This window comes from Natrix helvetica (genome assembly GCF_964273705.1).
Source record: "Natrix helvetica genome assembly, chromosome: 6".
In the NCBI taxonomy this organism is placed as follows: domain Eukaryota; kingdom Metazoa; phylum Chordata; class Lepidosauria; order Squamata; family Natricidae; genus Natrix; species Natrix helvetica.
The window spans coordinates 56,421,588-56,434,320 of record NC_138553.1 but is presented as its reverse complement, the minus strand read 5'-3'; the positions used below and the strand labels follow the sequence as shown (position 1 = coordinate 56,434,320).

The 12,733-nt window shown below is 44.7% G+C and overlaps 1 protein-coding gene across 3 annotated transcripts in view; it reads left to right on the top strand.

Moving 5' to 3' along the window:
- Positions 1–12,733, top strand: part of TWF1 (twinfilin actin binding protein 1) — a 36,941-nt gene that overhangs the window by 18,331 nt on the left and 5,877 nt on the right. The gene's annotated exons all lie outside the window — the stretch shown is intronic.

The window sequence follows — 12,733 nt, the reverse complement described above, 5'->3', positions numbered from 1 at the left end:
GCCCAGAAGTAGGGCCTTCTCTGTAGTGGGCCCCACCCTTTGGAATGACCTCCCCCCAGACATCAGAACTACAACCGACCTTCGCTCCTTCCGTATGAAGCTGAAAACCTACCTGTTTCGACTAGCTGACCTGGCATAACTCTACAACCTCCCCAGCCCAGGGCATTTTTAATTGTAATTTTAGTTTTTAAGGGTTAATTTCACTGGGGTTTTAACTTTTTAAGTATTGTAACTTATTTATTTATTCTTACCTCCTCTATACGCTATATAATACCTTTGTACGTCGCCCCGAGTCCCTGTGGGGAGAGGGGGCGACTAATAAGTTCAAGTAATAAATAAATAAATAAATAATATAGAGGTCTTTTGGAACTTGCATTTTGACAGCTTAGCATAGAGCTTAAAACTTGCTGTACTAGTTTGACATGTTTCTCCAATTTTGCTAAAGATAAAAATATCGGTCAAATACACTAAAACTCCTTTGCATAGGTGCTCATGCAGCACCTTATTAATGAGTTGGATGAACACTGCAGGGGCTCCCTGTTGTCCAAACGACATGACTTTAAACTGGAAACTGCCTAATGGGCAATTGAATGCTGTTTTCCATTCATCACCCTCCTTGATTAACACACGGTGGTAGGCTTATCTGAGGTCTAGCTTGTAAACATCTTTCCCTTTGCCAGGTAGTTGAGCGTGTCATTCATGAGGGGGAGGGGATAGGTGTTTTCCACACACACAGTATTTATTCCACAGAAATCAACACAAAGCCTCACACTCCAACCCAGTCTTTTTTCTCTTTAAAAAGTATGGGAGCTGCAATCCTAGATTTAGCGGGCTGGATAATTCCTTTTGCTAATTTTGCGTAAATGTATTTCCTCAATTCGCCCATCTCCTTAGGGGTCATGGAATACATTTTTTGGCTTAGGCAGCTTTGCCCCCTGGCATAAGTTCTATTGCGCAGCATGTGGGCCGATGTGCGAGGAGCACATTGCATTCGTCTTCGCTGAAAACTCATGCTAAGTCTCTGTACTCTTTGGGTATTCTCAAGCAGCCAGGCCTCTGACAGAGGCTACTCCTTCTCTTTGGCTCAGGTTGCATGCTCCTAAAGAGGGCCGATTCTTGGTTTGCGGGAGTGTGGCAGCGGTCCAATACCCACTTTTAGCTTCCAATAGCCATCTTTCCATGTGATGGTCAGGGCCCACTTGTCTAGCCAGGATAGACCGAGGATGAGTGACTCGGTCATTTTTGAGGCAACTATGAATTGTATGATTTCCCAGTGGCACCCCATTTCCAGTCTTACAGGTTCGGTGACTAAGGTTGTGGGTCCACCACCCACTAGTGATCCTCCACCTGCTCCAACTGGATAGGATGGCTTAAAGTTTTCATCTCTAGACCTAGATCCTGCACGGTCTGGGAGCTAATCAAGCACCTGGTGCAACCAGTATCTAGTACGGCCTCTAGGTTCCCGTGGGCGCCTGTCTGGGTACTACTATGCGAGACTTTATGGCGAAGGGACGGATGGCTTCACTTACCATCGGGTCCAGCTCACCACTTCCACTGGTATCTGTGGCCTCTGGAGCCAGAGTTCCTCCCTCCTGGTACAGTGGGGGGGGGGGGGTTCCACGGCTTGCCAAATGAATTTGCCTTTGTCTTGTGGCTTTCTGGGAGTTTTCATTTTTGCCGCCACTGACATCCGTGCCAGAGGGACCTGAGCCAGTGTGAGGTATTCAGAGACTCGGTATCCCAGGTGGTCACATCTGAAGCACTTTATATTGGGTGTGGCTACCAATCTCGTCTCCACTGCTTGCTTAGTGGCAACTTGACATCCCAATAGTTGTTTGGGAGCCTTTTCTGTCATGGATCTTTGGTGGGGGTGAATCTCTAAGTCCATAATCACCGCCTTGGATACCAGTCTTGGATCCAGTTTCCCCTGAAGGCACATGCTTGCCTAAGGTCCTGATCCCTGGATCAGGCCTCTTTGAAATAATGGATGAAGTGTTATTCACACCAGTCCGTAGTTTGCCAGCTACTCTTCTAAACTCCCACACAAATTCTTTGGGGAGGCTGGCTGCGGTGCTTCAATCCCTTGATTTCCACTTTAGTTTCCTCTTGGTTGACTGTGTTCTCATACCAGGCTCTGAGTTTGCCTACACAAACTCATCCGCATCTTCTAAATCTGGTGCTCCTTCATCATGGAGCTAGGCAATGTAGTCTACTGCTTCCCCTCCCTCATATTGTCTGCAATGGCCGAGATCATCTCCTGGTCTGATCGGTATTGAGCTCCATAACAATGTATGTGGGCCAGATGCACTTTAGAAAGTAAGCTAGTTTAGAGAGGCGGGGCTGACGTCGCAACGGTACGATGTGCGATCTTAAAGCTCCAAGATCCCCATCGATATCTCTGCCGCTAGACAGTCCGTGTGGACCTAAACCGTCCCATAGAGATGGTGATAGAGAAGGGCATATCCTGCTGATCCCAGGGACATCACAAAGTCCCTGGTAGATCCAGGAGAAGCCCTTTTTTCCGGCGACAGAGAAGCAGCCATTAAAGCTGCTGAAAGTTGGGCAGCTCCAGAACAGAAGGAAAGCTGGAGAGAAAGTGTGTCGAATTGGTGAGATAATTTTTATTATTAGAGAACACCCTAAAAGTTCAAAAGTAAAGTTAAAATTAAAGACAGAAGAGGTCAAGTGGCGAGATTAAGCCTGAGTCAAACTTAGTGTGTTATTTTTTTTTAATCCTTTTATTGCTGGAATTTTTACAAATGCTTATTTTTTAAACGAGTGGTTTTTTTTCTTTTATTTTTCTTTTTTTAATACTTATTGTTTAAGACTCTTTTTCTTTTTTTCAACACTCAATTGCTTTTTAAAAAAAATTCTTTTTTCTTTAAGTTTGGAATATAAAGAGGGAAGTAAAAGTAGAGGAAAAGAAGTAACACTGCCACTTAGAGGTTGGAGGCTTGTAAACATTGTTTTTCTTTTCCTTCTTTGAGCATGTGATAATCTTGTGCAAAGTAAGAGCTTGTTGTAGGAAAAGGAAGGGACTAGGCCGAGCTCTTCAGTGCAGGAAGGAATTTATTATACATAGGTTCAAACAGCCATAACATAGCAAATCGTTTGAACCCCGAAGGGTTTACAAAAGCAGGTTCTTATACTCCAAATTACGTATACATTAACTGGGTGTTACATTTGACATACATGGTCCTGAAAGGAACTAGAAAATGCCTCGTACAGACATTTGGTTACCGATAACAGAAGAAAAGGGAGTTACACGGATCTCAAGAATTGTGCAGACCTTATCATATTCTAACTATTGCATTTAGGGAGAAAAGCAGAAGTGAACAACAGGATACATCCGTCTGGGTCAGTCTGCACTGCTACAGATAAAAATAGTCATTTGTCATCTTAGCAACTCCTTCCCAGCAGAAGGAGGAACTTAGCCTTAACCAACGTTCTGGGCCCTTAATATGAAAGCTATTTAGCCTGAACCAAAGTTTTAGCCGAGCTCAAGCTGGTGTTACATTTCAAGGAGTCTGAGCTTATTTATTGAAAATGATAGCGGGTTGAGCATGGATTGTTTATACAGGTGCTCTTCCAGGGTACTATCAGTAGCTGGACTGGAGTGAAAAGAAAGCTTGGCGTTGAAAGAAAGAAGATTGCAGTGAACTTGTTTGGAACTTAAGAAAAAAGCCTTGGATTCTATATAGTGGCAGTGTTTACTATCTGGAGAAAATATCAATACAGATGATGTTGCAGCATGAAAAAGAAAAGGAAGTGACATTGCAGATGATTATGCAAGAAATTCAAAAAATACAAGTAAGAACAGAACATTGAAAAGAAAACAGAGAATATTGAACAAAGAACAGGAAAGAACCGATGAAAAAATTGAGAATATCCACCAAACGATGATGAAATATGAGGACAGATTTCAAAAAATTGAAGAAAAAGATGAACAAAGAGATAAGAAAATTGGAGATATTGACAGCAGATTGAGCGTGGTTGAAAAAAACAAGAGTGGAATATTGGAATGGGAGATCGACGGAACAGAATTTTACGTCAGATTCCAGTATATAGAAGAAAAGGGAGAAAATTTGGCAGAAGTAATGATAGAAATTCTGGCAGAAGCATTGGTGATAACCAAAGGGAAGTTGATGGAAGGAACAGACAAGTGGTTTCGAATCTTTACAAGATATGCAGTGAAAAACAAGTTGCCAAGAGAAGTCCATATAAAGTCTACCAAGAAAGCAATTAGAACCCAAATACTACAAATGGCAAGAGATAAAAGATTGCATCACTATTGGATGGATACAGGATGATGTAATGAAATGCTATAAAAAAAAATTAATTTAAATTAATTTAAATTTAGAATATTATGCATAAAATGAAGTAATAGTTATAGTCAAATGATTAACAATGATAATAATGTATACATATATACTAGATTGATAATATGAGATTTTATATAAATTGTTAGTGAGGACTATGGAGAGGATGCACAAAAGTTTTGTAACCAAAGATAAACAATTTTATACAGAATATAATATAAAGATGTACTACTACTGGATGGTGTTAGGATGATGTAATGAAATGCCATAATATAAATTTATTCCAAATTTAGAATATCTCACATAAAAGGAAGTAATAATAGTTATACTCAAATAAATGTTTAACAATAATAATAATTGTATACATATATATCAGATTGATAATATGAGATTCTATATAAATTGTAAGTGAAGATTATGGTGAGGAAGCACAAAAGTTTTGTAACCAATCGACATACTGTATGTAACTGGAAGATGGTTTTATGTTTGTGTTTGTTTAAAAAAAAATTGAAAAAAAGAAAGTAAGCTAGTTTCCCCGCCATACTATCGAAGTAGCCAGGAATGGTATTTGGGCAGCTGTGGGCGGTGCCACTGCAGTCAATGAAACTGGTGGTTGGGCCAGAGCCAGAATCCACTGGCATTGAATCCACCCCTGACCTGGGTAGAAGGCCCATCCCGGAGAGATTTGGTTGACTGGCAGCAGTCCGGGGGGAATACTAGTGGACGTGGACGGGTGGGCCTCAGTAATCTCATTGTTCCTCCCCAATTGTATGGGCTTGAGTCTCCCAGGGGTCCAGGATCAGTCACTGCACCCTGCTGGGCTGCCGTACCGATGGATCAGATTCGAGGGGGAAAGCCAAGGTCCCACTTTGAACCACCATGTTCCCTTGCCCTAGAAAGTGGAACGTAGGCTGGGCTAGGCTCCAACATGGCTCAATGAACTCCATGGGCATTATTGTCCTCCACTCCAAGGTTGTTACACATTGAGGATGATTTAACGTCCCTGGAGGCAGTCAGGTCTGTCAGGCCTGTAGTTATGTTCTTTTTAGGATCTTTGGCCTGCCACACTTTCTTATAATTTTCTATGCTGTTTCATTAGTGTAGTAGTTGGGAGGGGGGAATAGAAAGGAGTAGGATTGTGGAATGTATGTTGTCATTCTTTTATAGAAGCTCAAGGTCATCTTTTGTCTCCGCACCTCGACACCTGACCGGAAGCAGAGGGGTGTAGATGCCAGCGTGGAAGATGATGATTGGAACATGTGATGGATTTGTGGGTGTGGGGATAGATCATGAACTTTCAACTGGGTGGAATTCCAGGATGCAAATCAGAGTTGGAATTCCATAGAGGTGCTAACTTGCCTGTAGAATAAATTGGACTTTTAAAGATGTTTTTGCCTTGGACAATGATTTAATTCTGCATGGTATTTAGAACCCTAACAAGGTCATCACTGCAGCTTCCAATCATAGTGGAGTTGCTGATCCAGTTCCCTCATCCATCAGGACCAGGCCAGTTTGTTAGGACTGCCACAGCCCTGGCTCCTTGGGCCGGGCGCAACTCCGGAGCTCGGTCTCCGCTGCTTCAGCTTTGGCGACCCCCGCCGTAGATAGATAGCAGATGGCCCCATAAATATCCTCTGGAATGGACCCGGTGGCTCCCTCGGGGGTTGCCATTCTTGGCTCCATCTTTCCTTTGCGCTCCACAGTAGATGAGGGTGCCGCGGGGCTCAGGACCCCAGACAGTGGCACTGTTAGCGTTTCAAATACCATGCAAAAGTAAATCAGAGTCCAGAACAGAATCATCCTTAAAGTTCCAATTTAATAATACAGGCATGTTGGCATTGTGCTATGAAATTCCAACTCTGATTTACTTCCTGAGAGTTCACCCACTTGAAAGTTCATGATCTATCACCACCCCCATAAATCAATCACATGCCCCAATCCTTTTCTTCCACGCTGGCATCTCCACCCAGCTTCTTCCGGTCACATGTCGAAGTGCGGAGACAAAAGATGACCTTAGCTTCTAGAAAAGAATCACAACAACACATTCCACAATCCTACTCCTTTCTATTCCCCCCTCCCAATTACTACACTAATGAAACAGCGTAGGAAATTATAAGAAAGTGTGGCAGGCCAAAGATTCTTAAAGAAACCTCTGCAGGTCTGACAGGTGGCCTCTCTTCAAAAAAACCACATCTGCAAAAGAAGTAAAAGTAGAAATTACTATACAAAATTAACCACCTCTGCTTCCCCCAGGGGGACCCTTTGGCTTATCAGGGAACTTCTCATGGAATTGTTTCACTAAATTATCCGCTTTCAGATCCCAACTTTTCACCCACATAGCTTCAGACAAAGGGTACCCCTTCCAATGCACTAAATATTGTAAGCGACCTCTATACAGCCTGGAATCTAAGATTTTTTTCACCTCATAATGTGTTTCCCCTTCTACCACTACAGGAGGAGGTGGAGCTTGGGTGGATGGCCTTATGCTAGACCCCATTACTGGCTTCAGTAAGCTACAATGGAATACCGAGTAAATTTTCCCTAGGAGTCTGGGTAGGCTGAGTCGAACTGTAACTGGGTTAATTATCTTTTCTATTGGGAAAGGACCTAGAAATGTTGGACCTAATTTCTTACTAGGCATCCTTAATCTTATGTATTTAGTAGACACAAAAACTTTGTCCCCCACTCGAAAGGGGGGTTGTAGGGAGCGATGTTTATCAACTTGCTTCTTGTAGGCTTCTGCCGCATCTGCTAGGGCCTTTTTCGTATTTTCCCATCCCTTCTTTAGTGCCTCCAGCCTTTCATTCAGAGACATGGAGGAGGGAGGTTCTTTAGGTAGTTCAGGCATGGACCGCATTATTATATGCTACTTCGGTGAAGGGTAGCAAGTCCGACCAATTGTCCTGCTGATAGTCCACATAACAGCGGATGTACTGTTCCACCATCGCATTGGACTTCTCTGCTGCCCCATTTGTACTGGGATGAAATGCTGAGTCCCTGTGTGGACCCGATCGATTTTAGAAATTCTCTCCAGAACTTGGCAGTGAATTCAACTCCGCGATCTGAAATGATCCTTTTTGGTACCCCATGCAGGCGATAAATGTGTTTCACAAACATTTCCGCTAATTTCTTTGCGGATGGTAGGCCTGAACAAGCGATAGTGTGCTTGCTTGGAAAACAAATCAATAACCGTCCAGATTACTCTATTACCATTGCTATCTGGAAGCTCAACAATGAAGTCCATTGCTATCTCTTCCCATGGTCGGCTAGGGTTAGCAAACTTGTAGTAGTCCAGGGGGGTTTCCTGGCCGGGTTTACATTGTGGCGCAAGTAGCACAGCTTTTTACATAATCTTCCACTTCCGATCTCATCTTTGGCCACCAAAATTGATGCCTGGCGAGATGGAGATTTTTCAGGAATCCGAAATGACCTCCTAGTTTCGCATCATGACTCCGCTGTAGTACTTGCAGTCTCAGCTCTGCAGGGACGTACAGTTTGGACCCCTTCCAGGCTACGCCATCATTCATCGTTAGGATGTCCTTGTTGAACCATGGGTCTGTCCGGAGGGCCGCTTTCAGCTCGGTTTTCAGCTTATCTTGGCTTCGAGTGGTGACTTGAGCTGCCTTTTGGTGAGGAGATATGATGGGGTGTACAACTTCTTCCTTCTTACTGTCAAACTGGGGTTTTCTCGACAGCGCATCTGTTAACAAGTTCTTTCCTGCGGGGATGGGTTTAATTTAAAATTTGAACCTTTGGAAATATTGGGCCCAATGAACTTGTTTGGGGGATAACTTTCGATGGGCAAGGAGAGCTTCGAGGTTTTTATGATCAGTCCATACCTTGAATGGTATATCCCCCCCTTCCAGGAGATGTCTCCAGGTGAGCATACTCCACCTGATCGCGAATGCCTCCTTCTCCCAAATGGCCCACCTTCTTTCCGTAGCGGTGAGTTTCTTGGAGATGTAAGCGCATGGCAAGAGGTGGCCTTCTTTACTCTTTTGCAGTAGCACCGCGGCTATCGTGACATCACTGGCATCCGTTTGGATTATGAAAGGTCGCTCTGGATCAGGGTGTTGCAATATGGGTTCTTGGGCAAAGAGGCGTTTTAATTTCTCAAAGGCCTTTTGACAGTCCATTGTCCATTTTAATGGTTGGTTTGCTTTCGGTTTAGTTGGGGAAGGTCCCGTCTTTAATACTTCAGTCAATGGTAGGGCAATTTCAGCGAATGTCAGAATAAACTGCCTATAAAAATTTGCAAATCCAAGGAAGCTTTGTAATTGTTTGCGAGTGCTTGGAGGTTTCCAATCTAACACTGCTTTCACTTTTTCTGGATCCATTTCTACTCCTCCATTGGAGATACGATACCCCAGGTAATCTAGCGAGGTCTTGTGGAACTCACACTTTGACAATTTTGCGTATAGTTTGGCAGCTAGAATTTTTTTCAGGACTTGCCGTACCAGTTTCACATGTTCTTCCATGGTCTCAGAGAAGATCAAGATGTCATCTAAATAAACGAGTACTCTGCGGTACAGGTGGTCGTGTAGCACTTCATTTATGTACTGCATGAATACTGCGGGTGCTCCTTGTAGTCCGAAAGGCATGACTTTATATTGGAAGCTGCCTAAGGGAATGTTAAAAGCGGCCTTCCACTCATCCCCTTTCCGGATTCGTATACGGTAATACGCCTCTCTCAAGTCCAGCTTGGTGAAGATCTTGCCTTTAGCCAAGTGGTTCAACATATCTTTCATGAGAGGGAGGGGATAGTTATTCTTTTCGCATACCGCATTCAAAGCTCGTAAATCCACACAGAGGCGAAACCCACCATCTTTCTTTTCTCTGAAGAGCACTGGGGCCGCTACTTTCGATTTTGCTGGTTCAATAAAATCTCTTTTTAAATTGGTGTCGATGTAGTTCCTTAATTCTATCATCTCCTTAGGAATCATAGAGTACATTTTGGGCTTTGGTAACGTTGCCCCAGGTTTGAAGTCTATTGCACAGTCTGTGGGGCAGTGAGGTGGAAGATAGTTTCCGTCTTCCTCACTGAATACCTCCGCCAGATCCCAATAGATCTTTGGGACTCGTTGGATTCCCGGAGGTTTAGTGTTTGCTGCGGTTGCTGCAGGTTCTGGATGGGTTGGGTTGTTGGGTTCAACCGTTCCTGGGTGGTTCCATCAGTGGTAACGGGCCAAACCCAATAATCACCTTTCTAACGCCGTCCTCCCACTTTATAGTAGGTTCCCACTTATCCAACCATGCAAGTCCCAGGATAATTGACTCTTGCATTCCAGGGGCCACGATGAATCTGAGGAACTCATAGTGGCGGCCTATCACTAGCTTTACTAACTCAGTGATCTTTGTAGCCGGAGCTCCCCCAATTAGGGTTCCATCTATTTGTTCAAATGGAATGGGATGTTTTAGGGGTCTGGTGCGTATACCTAGTTGCTCCACTATTGACATGCTGATTAAGCATCGGGTGCAGCCAGTATCTATAATCTCCCCAACTTCCCCTTCTATCCCCGTTTTTGGTATTTGGAGTTTGGCTTTTGTCTGGAAGGGGCGGATAGGTGTACTCACCATTGGGTCTTCTTCTGGATTTCCTTCCTCCTCCTCCTCTGAGGTGGCAGAGGCATTTTCAGTGGCTTTGCTCTCTGCTTCTGCTTGCTGTTGTACCAGACGACCCTTTTCTGGGGGTTTTCTGGGGGTTTTCTTGATTGTGCTGGCAGGTGGTTGGTGCGGTTGTGAAACTGGGGCTGGAGCTCGGTATGTTGATGTCCGGTGGCCAAGCTGACCACATTGGTAGCACTTTATTTTGGGGTCCCAGGAACGAGGAGTTGGTGGGGGCTTTTCAGTTTGCTGCCTCTGCGTTCGGTGGGCCAACGTTCTTTTGGCAGGGGTTCTGGTACCAGGCTTTGGATAAGTGTTAATCTTGTGGTTCAGTATGATTGCAGTGATGTACCAATCTTGGAGACGATCTGGGGTCCCTCTTACGGCACAAACTTCTTTCAGTTTGGGATCTAAGGCCTTTTTGAACGTATCGACCAATAGTCTTTCTGGCCACTATCATAGTCTCCCAGCTATTCTCCGGAACCCCCAAACTAATTCTTTGACCGGACGACCACCCTGTCGTAATTCCTGGATCTGGTCTTCAGCATCCACCTGTTGGGCCACATCGTAAAATCGGGCACGCATCAGTTGGATGAACCCCGTTACATCATCTAACTCAGGAGCTGCTTCTTCATGGAGTTCCGCTATCCATTGTGCAGCCTCTCCTTCATTCATCCCCTCTGCTATTTTTTGGATCAATTCTCGATCCGTCGGGTATTGTGGGCCTACTTGGTCAACGTATGCCATTACTCGATTCATAAAGTAAGCTAGCTTGTCTCGGGTCCCATTGTACGTTGCACGAAAACGTGGGGGTATTGGAGGAGGAGGCGGTGCTGGTGGTTGAACCGGAGCAACCTGTTGGCCTGCTGCTTGGGGTGGTAAGCCCCTTTGTTGGGCCACACCCATCGGTTGGGCAAAAGCCTGCTGAGGCATTGGTGGGGGGGCTGGACCCGGTGGTGGTCCCAGTCCCTGGTTCTGCCTAGGGGCAGCTATCTGGGATGGCGCCATTTGTTGGGAAGGGGCAGGCATCCATTGGCATTGAGCCCATCCATGACCCAGGAAGAAAGCCCAACCTGGAGTGGCTTGATTCATGGGTTCAGAACCACCACTTTGCAGAGGTGGGGGGAGGTGAAAGTGCTCCAGGCCCCTTTTGACTGGCTGGCTTTAACTTCCCAACTTTGTTGCACTCCAGGAGGGGGGGGTGCTGATTCACTGGTGGCTGTGTGGAAAGAACCAAGTTCTCCACTCCACTGCGCAGCAGTTTCTCTGCTGGGAAAGGATAATGTGGGCTTTGCCAGGCTCCACCTGGGTGGTCCTGGGGGGCCGAGAAGTTTGATTTCACTCACATTTAGGCGTCTGAATTGGTCTTGAAGGCCCATCAAAGAATGGCTGCGTGAGGGCGGCTGAGACCTCCATTCATTAGATCTTCTCCCCATCTTCCAATCGTCTGTCGGAGTTCCCTTGGGGGGGGGGCTCTCCTTCTAGCAGGCATTCCTGAGAAGCTATAAATCCTGAAGCTTCATCTCGCAGGTCTAATTCCGTCTACGAGGAAAGTGGGTTTCGGTTCCTTTCACCGGGCGCCCAGCTGAAGTTCCCTTTCCCTCGCCTCTGCAAGTTCAACTATTTCTTTAGAAGGTGCATAGATAGTATCGACAAATATAAGCGATCCGTTATCCTTAGCCTTCTCTGCTGCATTCTTTCCTTCCTCCATCTTCACTGAAATTTTGTCCTGCCCAGGATTGGGTCAGAACTGGGATTCAGTACCCCTATGAAAGTAAATTTTTTTATGGGACAGTTGGAATAATGTTAGCGTTCCAAATACCATGCAAAAGTAAATCAGAGTCCAGAACAGAATCATCCTTAAAGTTCCAATTTAATAATACAGGCATGTTGGCATTGTGCTATGAAATTCCAACTCTGATTTACATCCTGAGAGTTCACCCACTTGAAAGTTCATGATCTATCACCACCCCCATAAATTAATCACATGCCCCAATCCTTTTCTTCCACGCTGGCATCTCCACCCAGCTTCTTCCGGTCACATGTCGAGGTGCGGAGACAAAAGATGACCTTGGCTTCTAGAAAAGAATCACAACACATTCCACAATCCTACTCCTTTCTATTCCCCCCTCCCAATTACTACACTAATGAAACAGCGTAGGAAATTATAAGAAAGTGTGGCAGGCCAAAGATTCTTAAAGGAACCTCTGCAGGCCTGACAGGCACCACTTTGTAGGAAGCTGCTGGAAATTTTTTTTTAAAAAAGAAGATTCGGGTTAATGACAATGTTAATTAGTTCCAATTAACTCCTCACTGCAATTCAGAACTCTGAGACAAAGTCCATCAAAGGGACTTCTTTTCAGGGAAACACAGTAGGTGACAGATTTTATAAGATTTTTAAAATCTATAAAATGGTCAGTTCAAGATTTATATCTTTAATAGTGTGTGTGTATGTATATCAGTGACGTAGAGGCAGGGGAGGCACAGCCTCACCAATCATCATGAAAAGAAAAAAAATGTAAAAGGAAAAAAGCGAGAGCTTAGGTCAGGCTGAGCTACTTGCTGCCTCAGCAGGATGACTCTGCTTAACTGTTTAAAAAAGCCTCTAAAAAGTGCCCTCTACTATGAGGCACAAGAACTGCATGCCTCATCTAGTCTGACTTTAGGCATTTTATGATCACTCGAGCAGAGTTAAGCAAGGGTTAAAAGCCTAAAAGTTCCTGACGTAGGTGAGGCACGCTGTTCTCCTGCCTCATAGTAGAGGTCGCTCATTTGGGCGGGGCTTCTTCAGAGGACCCGAGGCAAGAGCA